Source organism: Ailuropoda melanoleuca, chromosome 17 (genome assembly GCF_002007445.2).
Source record: "Ailuropoda melanoleuca isolate Jingjing chromosome 17, ASM200744v2, whole genome shotgun sequence".
NCBI classification, from domain to species: Eukaryota; Metazoa; Chordata; class Mammalia; order Carnivora; family Ursidae; genus Ailuropoda; species Ailuropoda melanoleuca.
This window is the reverse complement of record NC_048234.1, coordinates 17,424,870-17,444,641: the sequence shown is the minus strand read 5'-3', so window position 1 is coordinate 17,444,641 and position 19,772 is coordinate 17,424,870. Positions and strand designations below refer to the sequence as shown.

Sequence of the window (19,772 nt, the reverse complement as noted above, 5' to 3'; positions counted from 1 at the left end):
CACTTTCCTTGGTAATGTCTACTCTTCGCCCTGTGGTTTAAGGCACTTTTATCCCATCATCATGACAGCTCACCTTTCTTCAAAGCTTCCGATCACTCATGGAGCTGAATGCAATTTTAAAAGCTGTCCCACAATCCTCTCTTCTTTTTAATTTTTGAGATATTTCCTTATTTCCTTCTGCTTGTCGACATAGTCATGAGCATATCTCTGGTGACATTTTACTTCCCCTCTGTGCACGTGCTCGCGTGCACACACACGCACAGACACACACGCACACACTTTCTTCCTTTGGGGGTTTAAGAGTCAACACTAAGGGAGAAGCAGGAATGACTAGCCCTGAACTATCACCGGGAAATTCAGCTGTTGCATGAGGATGGTGGAGCCCACTGGACACCCGCCCAGACTCACGAAACTCCAGGATACGGTCCCCCGGGAAATCTCTGAGGAAGAGGAAAGCACGGGGGATCCACCACCTGAAAACACGAGCCCAGATCAAGGAAGGCTGCTGCAAGTCGACCCGTCAGGAACGTGATGTGGAAATGCTGAGTTTACACCAAGAGGCAGGGAAGCCGTACCCGAGATTCAGCGAAGCATTTACGTTTCGAGCTGCTGAGAAATCCAAGCAAGGAGGCAATGTCTGCCAGATGCTGCCTGCAGCGTGCTTAGGACTTGGGACAGGGACAGCGGCTCCTGCCACGAAGGATCCCAAGAGGAGAATGGGGCTCACTCGAGGCCCAGGGCAGAATGCCTGCAGTTTCTAAAAGGAGACTGGAGCAGATTCAATGAGCCTTTCCACATTCACCTTTAAATGTACTTACATTCAATGTCAATGTTTCGAGAATTCCACGGATGTATTTTTTCCCTGTGTTACTCACCGCACCAAATGCCTCCTGAAAAGCCCTGCTGCACACGGACAGACCGGAAGGACCGTTCCTGGGTCGCTCAGTCCACATACATGGAACGTTTCTAACACGTAGTGTGCAGCCATATCTGCAACACACAGTGTAGAGCGCAGTGTGATATAGGACAGAAGTACATAGGGGACTGGCAAACTCTGGCCCATGGGTTCGCCACCCCTTTTAGGAAACACATTCGTTTTTATTTGGAAGTGGCCACGTTCGCTTATCTACAGACTGCTCGTGGCCACTTTTGTTACAATGGCAGAGGTGAAGGGGTGAAACCTGGGTCCCGCAAGCCTGAAACATGTACTATCCCTCCCCTTGAGATAAAGTCTGCCCAATCCAATAATACGCAATATAATATATAATACAGACAATACCACACATAATATGTATAATAGGCAATGTATGATCATAATTCATAAACATTCTATTTATCCAAATTTGGGGGATAAGGTATTTGATGGTTTGTACAATTAAACCATTAAAGCCTTTCTCTAACTTAGAGTATGTGCTGTGTTGGAAAAATCAGAAAATGGTCCCCTGGGGCTGGTTAGAAAACACAGAAACCGTTCTACAGAGATAATGATTGACCCAGCAATTAACAAACACACCTTTAGCTGAGGTTTTTCTGTTTCCCAAATAAATTGTTAGCAGATGTAGTAACTTCTAAGGCTGGTCTGCATCAAGGACAATGGTTCAAATTGGGGGTGAGTGATTGATTCTCTGAGCCCTTCAGAGAACACACACATTGGCACGAAATCAGTAGATTTGAATATCGTGGCCCAGATGGGGAAACAGCTTTGGGGTCTAGAGCATTCAAAAGCTAATTCTGAGGGATATGGTATAAAAATCTAAATGTGTTGAACAGATGTAGGGAGATTTTTTTTCACTGAGTGCGTTTCTAGGACCCATTCAGTTTTTGTGTGTTTTGCTCCGTGGCCGTCTTCATGGCGACGGACCAGGGTAAGGTTGATACTGTGCAGGCTTTATCCCACAAGATGGCATAAGAGGTCAGGTCATTCGGTTTGTGGAGGGCCCTCGGTGCGTGCTGGGCCTTGGGCTTGGCCCTCCCATGGCAGCGACAGGTGTGTCCTCACACGGCTGCTTGGCTCTGACCTGAGCAGCAGAGGCAGGGCCTCGGTGGACATGTGCTAACAGAGCGTACGTCAGCTTGGCACACGTGCACACCTCTTGCTGTTTGTTGACAAAGAGATATTGCATAGTCTTACGAGAGCCAAACAACGCTCATCTGATATGTATGAATATTCATCGAACGCGCAGGAATTAAATTAGAGAGGCATCTGTCACACCGTGAGGGACTTCACTGCTACGGCGGGCCCTTCTTGCCTATTTGGAGCATTCAGGAAGAGCCTTTTATCTGAGTAAGACAACGAACTTCTTAGCGTGCCTCTCCTACGCGGAGACAGACCTCTGGGTTCCGCTAGCGTGGGAGTAGGCCTGGCGGGCAGGGCGCAAGTCCCCTCGGGACGCGGGGTAGCAAGGTGCTGACGCTGGAGACGTTGGTGGTGTTTCCTTGTGGTCCCTGCTTACCGGCTGACCTCCCCCGCCTTCTCTCCTCCCCCTACAACCCTGCTTCTTTTAGGGCCTTCATTCACGGAGGGTGGGCGATGGGCAGCAGTGGATTTGGCGGCCCGGGGCCTGTGCCCGTGACCGGAGGGGCAGTGCTAGAAAGCTTTCCCCGGAACGATGGCTCTGGGCTCCTCCACTTTTCTTGACACAAGCACCTGCAGGAAGAGCTGTGTCCACTCGACCTCCTGTCCCTTAGATGGTGATGCCCGAGGTGCCTCTCCCAGGCGGTTGGCCGCCGGCCCGCCGCACTCGGGGTCGCCTCGGGGTGGGGCACACGGCAGCCCCCCGCCCCGGTAGTGCTCCCCGTGAGTCTGTGAACAGCTACTCCTGTATTTTGAATACCTGTGGCACCGATACCCCGGATACTCTCCGGGAAACGGGCACCAGGATCCTCACGAGTCTATGTGAAGGTGGGAAGGGGGCCACGGAAGGAAGTGCCACGGGGAGCCTGGCCGTGGCTGGAGTGGGCGCTGGCTCGTTTGCGGAGGGCCTTGCCGCAGCAGCCGGGGAGGAGGATTCTCTAATTACCTGCAGACTTTTCTCTCGGGTGCTAATTAATTGTGCTCGTGAAGGGGCAGCAGCAGCTCTCGCTGAGAGAAGAGATGAGTATCTGCCCTCCCCACGTGGTGCGCTCTCGCACCGTTGGCCCCGGCATCAGAGAGCTGGCACCGGCCCGGCGCCCGCCTCGCACAGTGGGGCTGGCGCAGCCTGTCTACCTCGTGAAGCTTGTAAAGCCACCGACGTTTCGAAATTCTCTTGGGCTTTGTTGTTCTGCTGTTATCCCATCATCCCTTGGGGGCAGTGTGTCATCTGCTAATTATTCCCAAACGCTCATTATGCTCATCCCGCGGTGATGTAAGGGGGGAGGGGGGCCCCCTCCGCCTGGAGGTGGCCCAGGACCGCAGCTCCGTGGAATCCTGAGTGATCCAACCTGTTGGCCACTTTGTTTTCATACCCAGTGGGTGCTGTTTGTTTATTGACTTGGAGGATTTGGAAACTACTCTTCTTTCTACAGGTGCTGACAGTCCCAGCTGCGCAGACAGGAGCAACTTGTAAGTAGAGAATTGAGCTCTGGTCGCCCAAAGCTGGAGCACAACAGAGCTTTTCCAAGACGAGAGGGAGGCTGGGGTTGACAGACAGCCTTTGTTCCGACGGTTCCGACAAGCTGGAGCTGACTCGTTCTGGGTTCATCCAGACGGCCCTGGTTCATGCCTGTCAGCCTAGCTATTAACTGACAATACTTCCTTCCACTCTCAAGGGCATCCGGGTCTCAACGTCACATCCTAGGGTTATCCTAGCACAGTCTTCCGAGTGGTTTAAGAAGGTGAGTGTCTACATGGTGAGACACAAGGGGGACCAAACACTGCGCCCGTTCCTGACCATCCCGTGCTAACTGCCCTCCTGGGTGGAGACGCTTTAGATCTTGAAGGTTGTGTGTTTAAAAGGCTGGGAGAAGGAGCTGTCTACACCCTACATTAATTCATCTAGTCCTCCAAGGAACACAGGGGGTAGTGCTGCCTGCAATTTACCTTTGGGAAAAGAGGTTAAGAGGTTCTCCTAAAGGTGCAAAGTAAGTGGTAAGACAGGGGTTTGAACTTGGGCGAGTCTGCTTCAAAGCAGGCCAGTCCGTGACACCACACACACCAGGAAGACAGGGAGCACGTGCGAGCCAAGATCAGCTGAAACTTTGAGGATCACAGGAACAGGAGACAACCACATTCAGAGGACAGTCGGGTGACAGAAGTTAAGAACTACACCAGACGCTGTCTGCTCGGGGTGTTCGCAAGCCCATGCCGCGAGGTGGGACATGGAAGTCATGGTGGCGTCTGAGTGGGGACTTTGACAAAGGGCCACAGGGACAGGGCTGGAGTGACCCTACATGCAAAGAGTGCCTCAGGATTTCTGGCTTCAGGATCAAATGTGTGGGTTGAGGACGGGACCCTGCTCCCTGCGGAGCGTGAACATGGGAAAGAATTGTGCTCTTGCATAGAATCGAGACAGGGAAGGAAGAAGAGAAAAATCGATCTTGGAAAAGTGGACATTGATGTTAGGAAGGGGAAATGATGATGGGAAGCTGATATTGAGATGGGGAAATTAAAGCTGAGAAGGCCAACAGCATCTGCCTTGTGCCAGGGCACCTCAAGGGTTCTCAGCTCCAGGCTTTGGCCCTCTGACAGCCTGTCTGTGTGTGCCCTTCCATCCATGTAATTCATGCCATCTTGGGGTCCTAGATGGCTTGCACTAACAATCACACCCATGGTCAGGCAAGGGTGGTGAGCCAAGGGCACTATCTCTACACACCTGAGCATTGCACTTAGTAGATGATAAAGTACTGGCGAGACTCCTTGGTTATCCTTTGCTTCACGGTGTCATGAAAGTCCCGTTTCCCTGCAAGTTGCAAGAAAGCAAGGGCGCATGCAGAGGGCAGACTCTGAGGGCCTTTTCTTTTAGATTAAAAAAAATTAAACAAAGAACGAAACCCAGAAAAATTGCACTGACATGATCCTATCAACTAAATTGCAGACCTTATTTGGATTTCCCAAATTTTAAACATGCATTGCTTCTTCTTATTAAAATGTGTCGGAGAACTCAGCAGTGAAACTCTTTGGGCCTGCTGATTTCTTTTTTGTTTTTGTAGGTTTTAAACTACTAATTCAATTTATTTAATAGTTATGGGACTATTCTCATTATTGAATCTCAGGTGAGTTTTGGTCTATGTGGTTTTTGAGGAATTGTCTATTTCATCTAAGTTACTAACGTGTGTGTAGAGTCCTTCATGGTATTCCCTTATCCTTTTAACATCCGTGAAATTTGTAGTGATACTTTCTTTCATTCCTGATATTGGTAATTTTTGTGTCTTCTCTTTTTTAATTTGTCAGCCTTGCTAGAGGTTGAACAATTTTACTGTTTCAAAAATCAGCTTTTGAGTTAATTTTATCTATTATTTTTGTTTTCAATTTCATTAAATTCTGCTCTTTCTTTATTATTTACTTCCATCTGCTTGCTTTGGGTTTATTTGGCATTTTTTATGGTTTATTGAAGCGAAGCCTAGATCGTTAATTTTCATTCTTTTTTTTGTAATAGAAGTATTTATATAATAGAAATATTTAGTGCTATAAATTTTCCCCATGTGTGCTGCTTAGGCTATATCCCCTGGGTTTTTCATGTTGCAATTTTATTTTCATTCAGTTCAATGCATTTTCCAAAGTTCCATGATACTTTCTCTTTGGATTATTTAGAAAGACATTATTTAATCTTTAAAGTTTGGAGATTTTCCTTCTTGAAAGTTTGGAGATGATCTTTCTGCTGTTTGTTTCTAGTTTAATTCCATTATGGTCAGAGAACATACATTTGTTGAATTTTGTTTTATGGATCAGAATATGGTCTATTTAAATGGATGTTCCAAGTGTGCTTGAAAAGAAGGTGTATTCTGCTAATACTGGGGGAAACATTTCATAAATGTTAATTAGATCCCTTCAGTTAAGGGCATTACTCAGCTCTTCTATGGCCTTGTGGACTGTCTGTCTAGTTAGTGTATTTATTACTGAGAGAGGGTCTTGAAGTCCCCAGTCATAATTGTGCAGTTGTCTGTTTATGTTTTCAGGTCTGTTGGTTTTTGCCTCATGTATATTGAAGCTCTGTTGTTTGGTGCATACACATTTAAGATTGTTACAACTTCTGGGTGAATTAATTCTTTTATCTTTATGTAATGTTTCTCTTTATCCTTGGTAATTTTCTTTCCTCTGAAGGCTATTTGGGCTGATATTAATATAGACACTTCTGTTGTCTTTCGATTACTGTTTGCATGTTATACATTTTCCATCCTTTTACTTCTAGCGTACTATGTAACTATATTTGAAGGGAATTTCTTGAAGACAGCATATTCTTAGTTCAAGTCTCTTTTAAAAAATCCATTCTGGGATGGCGCCAGCTCGACTGGCTCAGTAGGTAGTATGTGATTCTTGATCTCAGGGTTGTGAGTTCAAGCCCCACACTGGGCTTAGAGCCTACTTTTAAAAAAAAAACCTATTCTGATCATTTTTGCCTTCTAATTGAGATGTTTAGAACATTTGCATTTTAAGTAATTATTGCTATGCTAATATTTAGATTGCTCATTTTGTTATTTTTTTCTGTTTGTTTTGTTTTCCTTTACTCTGTTTATCTTTTTCTGACTTCCTGTGGATCACTTGAGCATTTTTTAGAATTCCATTATTATTCATCAATATTTTTGAGTATTTATTTTTGTATAGTGTGTGTTTATGTGTGTGCAGTCTAGAAACTTAATATCCATCTTGATATATTATAATTCCCCAGTACCAATATTTCACCACTTGAATAGAATGTAGAAAGTTACCACCATTTACGTTCCTGTACCCACCTCCCTTTTCATAATTTCCTTAAATATTGCCTCCACACACATTAAGAACAATATTAGATAATGTGACAACTTATTGCTTTCTACCACAAAACAGGATTTTGAAATCTTAAGAGGAGAAGAGAGCACCATTTTTAACAAGATGTTTGTCTTTCCATTGAGCTCTATTTGTTCCTAATTTTCCAAGTTTTCTTTTTTTCATTATTTCATTTCTGTCTGAAGAACTTCCTTCGGCAATTCTTTTAAAGTAAGTCTGTTTGCTACTGATTCTCTTCGTTTTCTTTCATCTGGGAGTATGTTTATTTCACTTTCGTTCCTAAGGAACATTTTTGACGAATGTGGAATTTTGAGTTGACATTTCTTTCAGCGCTTAAAGTATATTGTATCACTTTCTTTTCATCTGCATGGTTTTCATGATTTATCCAGACACATTTGAATCATTGTTCTCCTGCAAGTAGTGTTTCATTTTTTTCTGTTTTCACATTTTTTGTTTTGTGTTTAAAAAATGATTAAAATATATTTCGGTTCTTTGGATTTTTCCTACTTAGGATTCTCTGAGCTTCTTGAATTTGTAGATTGATGTTTTATGAATTTTCTGCTCTTATTTCTCCAAATACTTTTTCACCTTATAATCTTTCTCCCTTTCTTCTGGAACCACTATGACATGAATATTAGCTCTTTTATTATTGTTTCACAACTCTGAGGCTCTATTCATTTTTTCAATCTATCTTCTTTCTGTAGTTTATTTAGATTAGATGATTTACTGCTATATTCTAAATTTACTGATGGTTTCCTCTGTCATCTTTATTCTGTTACTGAGCTCATCTAGCAAGTTTTAAAATTTGGGTTATTGTATTTTTCTCTTTTAAAATATTCATTGGTTCTTCCTTATATTTTGTATTTGTTGAGTTTTTTAATTCATTTTTCTATGTGTAATGGCTTGTTGGGGCCTGTTTATGATCACTGCTTTAAAATCCTTGCCTGATCATTTCAACATCTGTGTAATCCTGACATTTGTATCTGTTGATTCTCTTATTCAGGTTGCGATATATCTGGGTTTGGGAATGATGAGTGAATTTGGATAGATTCTGGATGTTTTGAGTATTACGTCATGAGGTTTTATTTCCTATTTAAGTATGTACTTTGTCAGTTCGTCAGTAAATCTGCTTATATTTAGAATGCTCATCTTAACTCAGTTCTGTGGGCTTTCGTTCAAAAATCCATTTAGTTTCAAGTGTTTGCAGTGGTGCTCTGGATTACCCCACGGCGTGTTACCGAGAGGCAGTCTGGAACATGACAATATTTTATGCTGTAGGTTCAGTTCTCAAAGTCATTTCACGCATTGGCTACTCAGGGGTATGCCCAGGACTTCACATCCAGATTAAACATCCCTTTCCTTACCTCCCTCTTCTCTTTTTCCCCTTCCCCGCTGTAGCATAATGAGGCGGTCTCTGAGGGCAGCCACCTCTGCTTACGTGCCCTTAGTATCAGGGGGACCGTCAGCATGGCTCCTCTCTATTGTCTCTGTAGCTGGTGTATCACACGTACATGGGGAATACAGCGTCTCCTTGCTGGTGTTCACTTACTGTAGGGTGGGAGCAATCAATAGGGCTCCCTTCCCCATTTCTACTGCAGCTGTGGTAAGGGGGGGAGGGATGCAATCATTGCTTGTGTTAGTGCAGGAGGAATGGGAAGTGATGGACGGCGATCTATCCCATAGTCTTCACAGGCCCAGTGTGGGTGAGAGAGGGGTGACTTCCTTCATGGTGTCTGCCCGAAGGACAGATAGGAGGTCTGTTTGTTTGTTTGTTTGTTTATGGGTCTGTACCCATTAATGATGTGGGTTTCAGGCTGGTGTAGAACCCAGACTAGGATATATAAGAAGCCAAAATCCAAGAAACTCATCATCAGGTTGTCCTGGGAGTCCTGAGGTCCCTAGGCAGTCTCCTTCTTCCACTTTCAGTCTCCTGGTAGTTCCTTTATGCATTTTATCGAGAGGTGGCTTTTGTGATTGTTGTTATAATTAGCAGGAGGAGTGGGGCGGAATGTGCCTACTCTGTTTTGTCTGGAACCAGAAATTCCTCCCTTTTATCTTTGTTGATAAAATCTTAGTGCCCTTTGACAGCCACCTTGAACCCAAGGATACATGAGCTGTCACTGATGTTCCTCTCTCTTGGGCTCTTAGGTCCTTTACTAATATCATGTAATTCAGCACGTAATTATATACCACCTGCAGTCCTTGTGGGCTCGTTCGTGTTTCTCAGTCTTGTCTCCATGTGGGACTATGTGGGATGCCTTTCCTAGGGACCCCACGGTGCTTGTTACAGTGCGGGGCTCAAGCTTGGGACTTTTTATTTCTCGGATATGTTAATGAGAACTCTAGAATCAATGCGCCTCTGAAGCCGAACTGACATTCAAACCCTGTCTGTAGCTAGTACTGCTTGTAGTATCTTGAATAAGTCACTTCATCTCTTTGACGTCTTGTTGCCTCAACTGCAAAATAGTTCTACTAATAACTTTATCACAGAAGGTAATATAAGTGTTGAAAGGCAAAATACACAAGGGCACCTGAGTGGTTCATTCAGTTAAGTGTCCGACTCACGATCTCAGCTCAGGTCTTGATCTCAGGGTCTTGAGTTCAAGCTCCAGGCTGGGCATCAAACTAAAAAAAAAAAAAAGAAAAAACAAAAAGTGAAAGTATGCTTTAATTAAGTACCTACTGCAATGAAATAGACTGTGCAACATTTTTTCCTTTTTCTTCCATTCTCCTTTGTTTTGTGACAACCCATCCTTCACTTCATAAAAGGAAAGTAAGAGGAGCTGAAAGACAAAAGGAGAAGCTGGGGGAGTCTGCAAACATATCCTTTTTTCTCCTTCTGTTGGGCTACCTTGAATCCAAAAAATTGGTCTCTACTTGGTTTGTGCCCCGGCTGAAACTCTTTTTTCCTTTGTTCCTCATCGGCCTCCCATACACAGAGAGCCTTCAGGGGATGGTGGCCTCCAGCGGCCACCAACACACCAGCACGATGTACCCGCCTTCCTTTCATCCATCCTAGCCTTTCCCACAAGGACCCCGCGGAAGTGGGCCCTGTTGCTTTGGTAAGCACAAGGGGCACTTAAAAGCAGCTATCGTGTAGATGAGGCAAAGAGTGAGAAAAGGCCAGAACTGTGAGCTAGGAGAGCTGCTCATGTCAGCCGCCTGGAGCTGGGAGCCCGCATCTCACCTGCGAGCGTGCACTGGGTAAGTGTGGTGTGCTGCCGTCCACGCAGCCTGTGTCCCCAAAAGACACAGCTTTTCTCACTGGTGGACCTGTATGGCTGAAGGGAAGGGGATCAGGCCTCAGAGGGCATCGACTTCAGGTCACTGATGAGACATTTGGGGCAAAACCATATAATTCTGGAAAATAAGGGAGGAAAATTAATATATCTGGTTGATGAATTCCGTTGCGAATAGCACCAAAGGGGTCCCTCAAGGTGATATTAATCTGGAAGGATTTTTAGGAGGCTGAGGGTTTGGGGGTGGGCAGCACAGGGATTCTCTTTTAAGGAGAATGTTGTTGAGAAACTACGTTGCTGTTTCTCATCATTTCATCTCATCAAGTTGTCAATGAGAAAATAAAGGGTGTATTTGCAGAACGGTGGGGCAGGCAGAGTGGGGCTGCAGTTACTTACGGATTAAACCTCAGGTGTAAAATGGGAGGTGGGCTGGCTTGGGGGAGTGGAGGCTCTGCCCTCTGCCGATGGAGCGGGGCGATGCTGGCTGGATGTGCAACTTTCCCCGCTAGCTCTCAATGACATGGTTCTACTGAGGCTTCGCCTTGAAATGTGTGGGAGGTGAGGCAAGAGCAAATGTGGTGCTCCTTCCCCTGGGGGTTCCACATGGCTTGGGAGAGACTGAGCGGGTCCTGAAAGTGGGTGTTTAGATTTCCAAAATGGTTCATCGCCAATTCTCACAATTAATTTTTTTTTTCCTGGAGACAAAGACAGTGCCTTCCCTGGGAATCCTCGCACCCCCACCTCCTGATGCGTGCACAAACACGTATGCACACGCACACACAAACACACAAGCACACACCACAGAAAATGTAAAACAATGGTTCCCGGAGCTGTTGTAACTGTCACATTTTATAATCTGCTCACATGTATGTTACAGTTGATGGAAAGCCAACGCTCCGCATTTTAACATCCCTAGGCAAGTGTGCCGAGTGTGTGTGGCTTATTGATGACCACTGGGGGGATTCCTGATTTGTTATTTGTAGGCATATATGATTCTGGTAGCAACACTGATGTGATGCAATTTTCTCTCTTAATTTCCCCAGCGTGCTTGTAATTATTGATTTACCAAATGAGCGAATTCTCATTTCGGCAGGCAGTCGTCACTGCAGCTAACGCTGTCTTGGCTCCCAACCCGATGTGCACCTTCAAAGACTGGTGGAGATGTTCAGGGTGGAGGTCCTTCCTCCCAGGCCCCGCCCCCAGGGAGCAGCGCGGTTTGCTGATGCGCTCGCGGGCCTGTTACTGCGTGCGCACCACGGGATCTCCTCGCGTGCTTTCTGCAGTATTGTATGTCATCTCCACTTGCTTGTAAAGCTGCCTGCCCCTTGCAGCGGCGGCGCGCTAGCGTTGTCAGACGGTGCGATCCCCGGCCCGGGATGGCAGCCTTGCCACCCCACCCCCGCACTGCGCAGCAGGCAGCATCTTTCACACCCAAGTTCTCAAAGTGGGGTCCGCGGCCCAAGAGCTCTAGCCTCACCTGGGGAGATTCTGACCTGCAAATTCCCGAGCCCACCCCAGCCCTTATGAGTTAGAACCGCAGGGGGCCAGTCTTTACTTCTTTGGCGGTGAACTTGGTGGTGGAGCCCTGGGGTCATGTGCTTCTTCAAAGGACCCCTAAGCTCTCAGAGCCTCACCCCTCCCTCCCAGCAGGGTCCCCATGCTGCTCAGGGCTGACAAGCACTGGCCTGGCCATCACCTCCCTCTTAACAAATATCACTTCTTCTCTAGTTCCTTCTTGCCAAAGAGAGTCTCTGGGCTCTTGTTTTCAGAAGGGGGTCTGGCCAGTCAGCTATTCAGAGCCCCACGTGTCCCACCGGCTGCTGGCCACGTGACCCACACATGGAAGTCCTTGAGACTATGGCCAGCCTATGTGACAAGCAGGCCTCAGCTCGACATTTGCTTTCTACTGCCTGTCTTCGGTTATTCCCTGGGGGTGACCTTGCCCGGCCCCCGGAAAGCGAGGGCAGGTTCTGTGACCTCTCCGCCCACCCGTGCATTGCGTGGAAATCCTCTGAGCTGAGGACGAACGCCCTGGATGTGCCATCAGACCTTCGGCCAACCCCAGCAGGGATGGTGGAGGCGGCAAGGGAGCAAGCCATGGGACCTGCTGGGATCCTACCCTGGCTCCCGCTGCCCCGCCCTGGCAGGTGCTGCCACCCACTGCATGATGGGTGACTCACTGCGCGGGTCCTTCTCTTGTGGGGCCCTGTGGAGAACCCGGGGGGCTCAGAGGTCCCTGCCTGGCATCTCTGACTTTCTCTCCTTGCTGTGAGCACTCCCATGTGGCTGCTGCTCGCTCAGCCCTGCTTCTCCTGATCTTGGGGGTCCGTGGCCCCATCCATTAGGCCCTTTTAAGTAGGACGAAGAATGGCCAATATTCTAGCTTCTTCCCTGGCTGAGTATAGGGAATTTTTTCTCAGACATGGTGGGAACTTGCCTTTCCTCCAATCTCACAGCTGCTACACAGCTGTCTCTCCTGTCCCCCCGGGTGGTGTTCATTGTGAGAACTGAGGAGTATGCGTGATCATGGACGTGTCTGTGTATGTCTGTCTGTCCACCTGTCATCTGTCTGTCATCTCTCTGTGTCTATCATCTACCCTCTGGCTGTCTATTCTCGATCTAATAATCTATCTGTCGTGTATCTCTGTCTCTCTCACTTGCTATCATGGGTCTACCTACCTATGTATGGAAGACCATGGATTTGTCCCGATATCCCCAAGTCCAATGGAAAACCAGAGGGTTCGGTCTAATTTTCTCCCTTTTAACTCCTTTTCTGACAGTGGGAAACTTGGCCACCATTATCCTTACTCGCTGACCAGTCTCACTGTAAATAACCAATCTCCCATTGCCACTTCTGCCCCATGTGCTCAGTCTCCTCACCCCACAAAAGCCACCCACTGTATGAGCCACCGAGGGCTGCCGTCACAGAGTGCCACGGGCTGGAGGGCTTGAACAACACACATCGACTGCCTCACAGTTCTGGAGGCTGGAAGTCTGCAGTCAAGCCTTGGCAGGGTTGGTTTCTCCTGAAGCCTCTGTCCTTGGCTTCTGTACGTCCGTCTCCCACCTGTATGTTCACACGGCCTTCCCCCTGGGCATGTCTGTGTCCTAATCTCTTCTAAGGACACGGGTAAGATTGGATTAGGGCCCATCCTCATGACCTCATTTTAGCTTCGTTACCTTTTTAAAAACCCTAACGCCAAATACAGTCCCAATCTGAGGTGCTAGTGATTAGGACTTGACCATTTGAATGGGGGTGGGGATAAGGGTGGGCGGGACACATCTCAGCCTGTAGGACCACCCTCCCTCCTGGACACTCCTCTTTGTCTGTGCTCCAACCCCCAGCTCCACACTTGCCCCCAATACCAGCCTCCGTGGGCAACTCCTCACCTTCCTCGGGTTCTGACACCCACTCTGGGTGGGTCCCCTGTTGGGGTCCATCCCACCCTGCTGGGTCTCCGGCTCCTGCACGAGGCTCCCCACCCATACGGATGCCCTTCTGACGCCCTAGAGCGCCGGTACTTGATCCGGCCATTGTGTTCCTCCTCTGTCCCCCACCCAGTGTAGCGGGCAGTTTCCTGACGGCACCCATTGACTCTAGGACTGGATTGTTCAGGAAGGAAAGTGAAGGAAAGGAACAGGAAGAGGAGGAGCAGTGTTTTGTGGCCCAGGCTGGAAGGTCCAGAAGCGGAGGCTGAAACAAGTTTGGGGTGCGAGATGTTTTCTGGGAATCAGTGTCTCTGGAACGACGAGCTGAGCAGGATGGGACGGGGCAGGTGTTGAACCACCATGGAGCTGCTACAGCTCTGTGGGCAATCCGAGGGGAGCTCTGGAGCCGGTGCTGCCCCCCTGCGCCCTCTGTCTGTCTGCATTTTCCTGCCCTGGTTGGTCAGGGGGTCTGCGCTCCCCGGGAAGGGTGGGGCCGCAGGGGAGCAGCGGAGGCTGACCCTGTAGGAGCTGCTGGCCGCCTCCCCAGCGGATTCTTCCTTGAGGGGGATTTGGGTGGTGCATCTCCAAGTCTCCATGTTGTGTGTAAGTGGTTTCTATTCATTTTCTGTAGCACCTTGCTGGAGACTGAAAAATACAGCACTTCTGTTCAGTAGGGGTGAAAATTAACCCAAAGAATTCCATTTCCAGTCATGGAATTGCATTTCCAGTCTCGCTGATCGCAGTTATAAACCCCAGAAACAACATACAAAGTGACTGTTTGAAGGTAGCAAGAAGCTGGAATAGATTCAACCCTGAGACACAGGACCTGCCATGTGTGGGACGCGTCAGGGGCTTTTTCCCTGACGGCACCCCTCAGACCGCCTGGCACCGGGTTGCTAGAACGCACGTGGAGACCTGGGGTCTTACTGCCTCGAGGTGTCAGAGAACTGAGTGAGGGCTTTTCAGAGCAGCTGGAATTGGGCAGTCACAGAGCGACAAACCTCCAAATTTGCACGCAAATCCCCCAGATCCTCTACGTACCCCCGAAATGCTGATGCACAGGGGGAACGCCATGAGACCAGCGCACGGTAGCATCAGGAAGCCTAAAGGAGCAATACGAGCTTTCTCTGCTGAAGCGAAGGCAGAGCTTGGGGTCTGGGTCCTACTTAGCTTGAAGCGCTTAGTGAACACCTTAGGCTTTTTTATGGAAACCTCCAAAAAAGCCTTAAACTGGGGCAGAATTAGAGCAGATCTGACCTAACGAAGCATAAACCAACTCACATAGAGGAACAACCTGGTGTGGCCATGCAGTGAGCTACTACTGAAACAAACGGAAGAATAAACCACCGGAATACACAACAATATTTATAAATCTCAAAAACACAAAAGAAGCCAGACACCAAAGAGTACTCACTGTGTGTTTCCCTGGATATGGAGATGGAAGACAGGCCATNACGGAAGAATAAACCACCGGAATACACAACAATATTTATAAATCTCAAAAACACAAAAGAAGCCAGACACCAAAGAGTACTCACTGTGTGTTTCCCTGGATATGGAGATGGAAGACAGGCCATCTTCATGGATGAGCACAGATGTCGGGACACTGTTGCCCACACAGGGGGAAGCTTGAACTGTGGGGGAGGATGGGAAGGTATATATTTCAATGGGGAGGCGGTTCGTGGGTCTATGCATTTGTCAAAACTCGTCAGATTATGCATAAATATCTGTACATGTCAATGAAAGATCAAGTCAAACCCAACAAAACAATGAGGAAACCTTCCTTTGCCTCCCCCTACATGGTTACCGAATGGAGTGGCTTCACATAGAGTATTGAGCAATCGTAATACAGCTGGTACTGCAGAGAATAATTAAAAGAAAATCATCTCTCACTAACCACATTGTAAACCATTGTTTCTCTTTTTCTCTCAATCCGTTAAGTCAGACACCTAAAAAATGCCGCTTTTGGCGTACTTATTTACTTGAAATGGGAAAGCATCTCTTCGGTACTTTCTCAAATAAGTAGGACACTAGCAGAAGGAATCTTACAAAACTTCTTTTTAAAAATCACCAAATTTTGGAGCCATGGTAAAGTGATGGTTAAGAATTAACTGCAAGAGAATTCCTCTCTTCCGTCTAGAGATCTTTGTCAATCTACAATGGGCTTGTGTCCCAGTAAGTCCACCGTAAGTTGGAAATATCTTAAATCAAAAATGCACTAATACACCTGGCCCGCTGAACGTCATAGCTTGGCCTAGCCTACTTTGAATGTGCTCGGAACACTTACATTAGCCTACCCTTAGGCAAAATCGTCTAACGCAAAGCCTCTTTTATAACAAAGTGCCCACTGTCTTATGTCATTTATTGAATACGGACCTGAAAGTGGAAGACGGAATGGGTGTGAGCATCCGGGTTGTGGACCCCAGGGATAGCGTGGCTGCCTGGGAGCTGTGGCTGGCTCCCAGTGCCCAGCATCATGGGAGGGGACCACACCACATAGCACTAGCCTGGGAAAAGACCAAAATCCAGAATCTGAAATCCAGTTTCTGTTGAATGTGTATCACTTTCGAACCATCGTAAGGTCAAAAAATCATCAAGTCGAAACTTGCGAGTCTCAGATCACCGGCACTTGCTTGCTCCGAGGACTCCCTGGTCCGTGGATTTGTGTCCTACCTTCCTGCTGATTACTCAGATCATATAATTAAGTCACTTCGTCTGTGCACAGACATCTATGTCTAACTTGTGAGTGGATAACTTCACTTCAATGTCCAGTAGGCATCCGAAACCCAAATTCAAACCATAACCTTCATCCCTACTCACCAGCTTACATCAGCAGTGGGGCAAAACCAAACCACCTCCTCTCCCAGAGAAACTTCTTTCTCTCGTGTTTTGCAAGCCCCAATGGAGGATTTGTCCCTGTGCTGTCCCCTTCCCTCATCCTCCAGAGGAAAACCTCTAGTGGTTCTGTTGGTTCTGCCTCCAGCATGCACCTCCAACCCTCTCCATTTCTAGCCGTGTCATTGACATCCCCCAGTTCCAAGGCACCTGTCTGTCCCCTGGGATGTGCACAGCCTTCCCCTGGTCTCCCAGTCCGTGTCTGCTCCACGGCAGAGTGATCGTTTAGAGCTGAAAGTTACATGGGGGCACTTTCCTGCTTCCATACCTCAATGGTATTCCAACTGCACTTAGAATAAAATTAAGTTTCCCTACTATGGCCTGGAAGACTCCAAATTATGGAGTCCCTCTCTGTCTCCAACTCCATCCCTACACCTCACATCCCGCCCGTCATGTTTTGGNGTGCCCACTGTCTTATGTCATTTATTGAATACGGACCTGAAAGTGGAAGACGGAATGGGTGTGAGCATCCGGGTTGTGGACCCCAGGGATAGCGTGGCTGCCTGGGAGCTGTGGCTGGCTCCCAGTGCCCAGCATCATGGGAGGGGACCACACCACATAGCACTAGCCTGGGAAAAGACCAAAATCCAGAATCTGAAATCCAGTTTCTGTTGAATGTGTATCACTTTCGAACCATCGTAAGGTCAAAAAATCATCAAGTCGAAACTTGCGAGTCTCAGATCACCGGCACTTGCTTGCTCCGAGGACTCCCTGGTCCGTGGATTTGTGTCCTACCTTCCTGCTGATTACTCAGATCATATAATTAAGTCACTTCGTCTGTGCACAGACATCTATGTCTAACTTGTGAGTGGATAACTTCACTTCAATGTCCAGTAGGCATCCGAAACCCAAATTCAAACCATAACCTTCATCCCTACTCACCAGCTTACATCAGCAGTGGGGCAAAACCAAACCACCTCCTCTCCCAGAGAAACTTCTTTCTCTCGTGTTTTGCAAGCCCCAATGGAGGATTTGTCCCTGTGCTGTCCCCTTCCCTCATCCTCCAGAGGAAAACCTCTGGTGGTTCTGTTGGTTCTGCCTCCAGCATGCACCTCCAACCCTCTCCATTTCTAGCCGTGTCATTGACATCCCCCAGTTCCAAGGCACCTGTCTGTCCCCTGGGATGTGCACAGCCTTCCCCTGGTCTCCCAGTCCGTGTCTGCTCCACGGCAGAGTGATCGTTTAGAGCTGAAAGTTACATGGGGGCACTTTCCTGCTTCCATACCTCAATGGTATTCCAACTGCACTTAGAATAAAATTAAGTTTCCCTACTATGGCCTGGAAGACTCCAAATTATGGAGTCCCTCTCTGTCTCCAACTCCATCCCTACACCTCACATCCCGCCCGTCATGTTTTGGCCACTCTGGCTTTCTCTCTCTCTGTTAGGACATGCCAAGCTTGTCTCTCCCCTGCCTGTCACAGAGCTGGTCCTCACCCTGCAGTCCAGCTTATGTCCATCTTCTGTGTCGCATCTGTTTATTAACTACAAAACGCTTGGCCAATATATACATAGTGAAGATCTAAACTGAATACACAGGGACCTTAAGAAGAGACACACTGTCCTATTCTCTTGTTCTTTTCTGTACCTTGACTACCTACTGTGGTGTCTGACGTGTAGACAGTGATTAATAATCATTTACTGAGGAAGTAAAATGACACGATCTCTGCCATCAAGAAGGCATTCTAGAACACTCCCAAACACATCAACTATGCTCACTTTTGTGTTTTTACTTTCGGACTTGACTTTCTGCATATATAATGTTTTACCTACATTAAATAATTGAGAAAGTATAATTTTGAGCTTCCAAAAGTATATTATAATGAAATACCTTTCAAAGGCTCTACAAACTGGGTCTTTGTAATTGTGCGTTTAAATGTTTGTGCAACGGTTTACCTAATGGATGGACCACAATTTACACTTGGGTATTTACAGTGTTTCTAATACAGCAAGTGACTTTTCTCCGACACACTGTCTCCTCATCCATAAGGTCAAGATGATGCTGATTCTTTTAAGCATGGTTTTGAGGATTAAATAAGGTACTGCATGTAAAGGTATTAGTAGTGCTTGCTACCAATTTTAAAATGATACTTATTACTATTATCCATATAGTAATAAGTTGTAATAAAGTGCTCAGTACAAATTTAAAAAACGATTATTGTTACTGTTTGTCGTACTGACGTTATACTAGATGATACTAAAGTTTGTGCCTGTATTTTTCATTTTAGTCCAGTCTGACCATTGCTGTCTTTTAATTGGCATGTTTAACATTTAGTGTAATTCTTGGTGTGGTTAGATTGAAGCCTACCATTTGACTGTTTGTTTCTGTATTCTTCCTTTTGTACTTTATTTTGGAGTAATTGAAATTTATTTTAATTTTCACTTTCACCTATAATGTTCCTACATGTGGTTTTGTTTGCTTTTTTCCCTACTTGGGCTTCACTGGGTTTCTTGAATCTGAAAATTTATGCCTGTCAACAAATTTTGGAATTTTTCTGACATTTCTTCACATATATTTTATGCCTGGTTGTCTCTTTGCCTTCTGAGATTCCAATTACACATATGTAAGAATTTTTTATGTCTTTTCACAGGTAAATAAAGGTCTGTTTAGTTTTCCCATCCTTTTATCTTCCTGTCTTCACACTGAAGAATTCCTATTGCTCAATCTTCAAGCTCACTTTCTTCAGTCATCTTCACCCATTATCAAGCTGTAATTTGTATTATCATAACATGTGTATTGTAATTTTTATCTCTAGAATTCCCATTTGGTTCATTCCGTTTCACTGCTGAGAAATATTTTCATTCATTGAACACATTCACGTTCTCAAGCATTGTTATAATAATTGCTTTATATTCCTTGTTTGTTACTTTTGAAAACTGGGTCAATATGAGTGTATCTGCTTAGATTGCCTTGTCCTTTTAAATGAAGGCTGTCAGGTTTTTCTTTTTCTTCTATGTCTAGTAATTTTCGATTTTATGGGCACTGATAGACACTATGAATAATATATTGTTGAGGTTCTGGATTCTATGTTACCCCAAAGACTATTGACTTTTGTTCATTTTAGTCAGATGAACCTGGATGAACTCAAATTCCACATTAATAGGATAGGGAGAGGTTGAAAAGATCTCTCACAGTGAGGATCCCATAAGTCTGTTTTGTTTTTTTTTTTTTGCTATCTATGCTGTGTAATAAATGGTCACAAAGTTAACAGCTTAAAACAACATACGTTTACGATCTCAAAGTGTCTGTGGGTCAGGAATCTGGGCACAGCTTAGTTGGGTTCTCTGCTCAAGGTCTCANAGAATT

General features: G+C 46.4%; 1 long non-coding RNA gene across 2 annotated transcripts in view; it reads right to left on the bottom strand.

Moving 5' to 3' along the window:
* Positions 1 to 9,480: 9,480 nt before the first annotated feature.
* The window catches only part of LOC109489602, a 203,486-nt gene continuing 193,194 nt past the window's right edge, over positions 9,481 to 19,772 (bottom strand). The window contains exons 7-8 of one of the 2 annotated variants that reach the window (XR_004621641.1): positions 15,111 to 15,206; positions 9,481 to 9,529 (exon numbers count right to left, since the gene is read on the bottom strand). This is a non-coding gene — a long non-coding RNA (uncharacterized LOC109489602). Of the gene's footprint in view, positions 9,530 to 15,032; positions 15,207 to 19,772 lie in introns of those variants that run through there. The other variant, XR_002142637.2, reaches the window with a different exon arrangement.